The 3318-nt window shown below is 35.8% G+C and overlaps 1 long non-coding RNA gene across 1 annotated transcript in view; it reads left to right on the forward strand.

Moving 5' to 3' along the window:
- The first annotated feature begins 2845 nt into the window (after positions 1–2845).
- The window catches only part of LOC107708690 (uncharacterized), a 4767-nt gene continuing 4294 nt past the window's right edge, over positions 2846–3318 (forward strand). Inside the window, exon 1 of the long non-coding RNA XR_001636389.1 lies at positions 2846–2904. This is a non-coding gene — a long non-coding RNA (uncharacterized LOC107708690). The remainder of the gene's footprint in view (positions 2905–3318) is intronic.

Genomic DNA, 3318 nt, shown 5'->3' on the forward strand with positions numbered 1-3318 from the left:
TTCTACAATACCGACAGCAGAACTGCTAACGTCAGAGCTTATTGATTCACCGGTTTTCACAATTTAGCCCCGAGGTAATTTAATACTGGGTTTCCATACCCATCCCAAGGCTACTAGCATTTTGAAAGCTAGCACATCTAAAAAAACAAAACAAAAAAAAAACATGAAGGAATATTTACATATAATATGAATTAATGTATGTAATAATTATGGCAAATTGTCTTTTAACCAGATATTCTATTTAGTTTTGTACTATATGTGATACTTAAGTAAAAGAACTGTTGAAACCAAGAAAACACTAACAGCTGCAAAAGTTTCCGCATCCATCTTTGCTGTGTCCGTCTCCATGGCAACAGATTTGCTCCTCTCTGATTGGTTGTTGCCAACTGTCCGTTGCCCTAATTTGTTGCCCTGTGTCTCACCTGGGGCCCGTTCTTCGTACGTCGCTAACTCAGTTGGATTTGATTGTTGACGATTTGGCATGATCTTGGATTGGTTGGTTCTTCAAAGCTCATCCTGGACTTGCTGTCATAGCAAAAGGTCCGTAAGCTTAAACCTGCTCGGGAGCAGGCTTATTTCATGTAAATAGGATTAGATTGCATCTTTTTAAGCAGAATTGATAGTTAAAATATGTCCCAGCCACCGCTACTTTATTACAAGAGTACCCTACTGATCCAGGGATAATAATTTAAAATAATAATAATTTAAAAATTAATTTAAAAATAATATAATAATGTTGTGTAGTCTATAATACTATAGACACACCCAGTTTTACTCATTGAAAGATTTATTTGTCATAAAATAATTACTTCATAATTGTAATAGAGTCTTACACACATGCTGTACAGTTAATGTAGAGTCGTGCATTAATTTGAGTGCTGACAACTATTATGGGAGTGGCTTGATGGAGCGCAGGAGATGCAGATAACTTGATCTTGACCCTTAAGACATTTTAATTAATGCTGTCACGTAGCAAATCTGTTTCAAAGATAAAATTAAATGAATTGCTAATTGCTACATTGAAATAAAAATGTAAAGCCTGTACAAAAATTTGAAATCGTGAATATAAATAATTGGAAATCATGTAAAAAAATTAAAGTAGAATAAAAACAGTGGCACATTTCATTTATCGATTATAAATTTTATGTAGTTTTGTTCGCTTGGCTGTTTCCTTATAAAAGTCCAGAAACGTGTCAAGTTTTTCGTTAGGTGTCTTTTTTAATTATATGATGTCATTACGCTGCTGTCTTGCCGCCAGCCAATCGCTGCATTGCTGATCATGGTTTCGAGTATCGATACATAACCCCTTTAAAACCAACCCATGAACGCACAGTTATCTCAGATAACTCAATCCAGCCATACTAATCATCAACAACAGGTGCGTTCGAAGAACCGAATTAGCCAGATCCTGATTAGCGCAATGATATCATCTTGGCTGTGTCATTTGATCTTGTTGTAATAAGTGACGTACGAAGAACAGGCCCCTGGTTGCCAGTGGCCGGGCAATATTGCTCAAAAAGTTGCCCCGTGTATCATCACCTTCAGACTTTCATTCATGTAAGTTTCAATGAAAAATGAGATTTCTGTTCCTCCATTGACAGTCCACACAACTACTACTTTGATGCTTCAAAAAATTCATAAAAAGATTGAATTTTTACACATCACATCACATCAAGTTACACATCAAGTTTGAGATTCCACAAGAACCAGTGAAGTTTGTTCTCATGCGTCAAGCAAGTATGGTTGAGCATCTGTTTGTTCAATGTTTATATGTGAATAAAAGACTAAGTTCAGTTTGTTAATCATATAAAGCAATTGAGTCTCTTCAGAAAATTTGGACAAAACTGCTCTATTCATATGGATGAGTTCATATGGATCATATGGATCTTCTGTCTGCCGTGCTGCTGAGTGGTTTGTGATTGTAGCTCCGTGTAGCTTTGCTTTTCTGTTAAATCTCTATCTTACTATCACTCTCTGTTGTTTAAAGTGATAAAATATAACTTAACTCCCACCATATTTCAGCTGTTCAGAGCGGATCGCGACGCAGAATCAACGGGGAAATTGCGTGGCGGCGGGACATGCTTTTACATCAACGAAAGGTGGTGTACAGATGTAACAGTGTTAAAGAAGATGTGCTGTCCCGATATAGAAGCGCTTTGGTCCAGACTATCCAATTCAGTGAAATATTTAGTCCATAACACATTTATATGTTGATAAACATCCACGGAATGTAGGAGTATCATTTCAAATTAGCCGACGGAGCAATCAAATCTTCGGCGCATTCTGAAGTATAGCTTGTTTTCACACATACACATCACGGATTCATTGTGGTCAAAATGGCAGCTGACCGCTGTCCTTTTGATTGACACCTTATTTGAACCAATAGCTGAATCTATGAGGTGTTTACAGGCAGCGATAGCCAACTAGCTTCCAGGATGAAGAATGGTGCAGCCTCTCTTTGATGGACAGTAGATCGATCCAATTGCATCAGAGTTCGCAAATGACTGTCGTTTCTGATAGCCAATGAACTTCTGAAAAGAATAATATGCGACTTTAGTGGGAGAGTTTAACATATAGTGTGCAGAAGTCCGTGCGCAAAAGATTATAGTGACTGGATTATAGTGATTATAGATTATAGATTATAGAGATTATAGTGACTGGATTATAGTGACCGTGCGTAATGAACGCTCTATGAGAGATAACGGGTAAAAGGTGGTTATTGGTAAAAAACTATCAAAGAGAACGCGAAAAACAAACCTTTTGTTCTAAGAAGTTGTTAAATAATGTATAACAATAAAATTGGTAAGACAATAAAAGTGTTTTTTGACGGAGAGAGCGATGTTTCATCCATTGAAGCAGATGAGAGGAGATGCTTTTGGATGGAGGAGACGTCGCTCTCAACAAGTAAGTGTTTTATTATATTATATAATTATATTTATATATATTTTACATATAATTATGTATATTATACATTTTACTGTATATATTGAGGTATGTGTTTGTGGTGTTCTTGCTAACTTCTGTCGTGTGTATGTGTGTGTGTGTCAAATCAAATCAAATCTCTTTATTGTCACACATCGTGTACACAAGTGTAACGATGGTGAAATTCTTGGGTACAAGACTCTGTGCCATGGCAGTACAAGCAACAAGATATGAAAAATTAACAGTATACATAAATAACAATATACACATTTTACACAATATACAATTTTTTCACAATATACAATAGACAATTGTACACAATATACACATTTCCATAATATACACATAGTACACAGTATACTCAAGAGACTTAAAAATGTATAGCTTTTATATATG

The sequence above is a fragment of the Sinocyclocheilus rhinocerous genome, unplaced genomic scaffold (assembly GCF_001515625.1).
Source record: "Sinocyclocheilus rhinocerous isolate Xijiao unplaced genomic scaffold, SAMN03320098_v1.1 scaffold3523, whole genome shotgun sequence".
Classification (NCBI taxonomy): Eukaryota; Metazoa; Chordata; class Actinopteri; order Cypriniformes; family Cyprinidae; genus Sinocyclocheilus; species Sinocyclocheilus rhinocerous.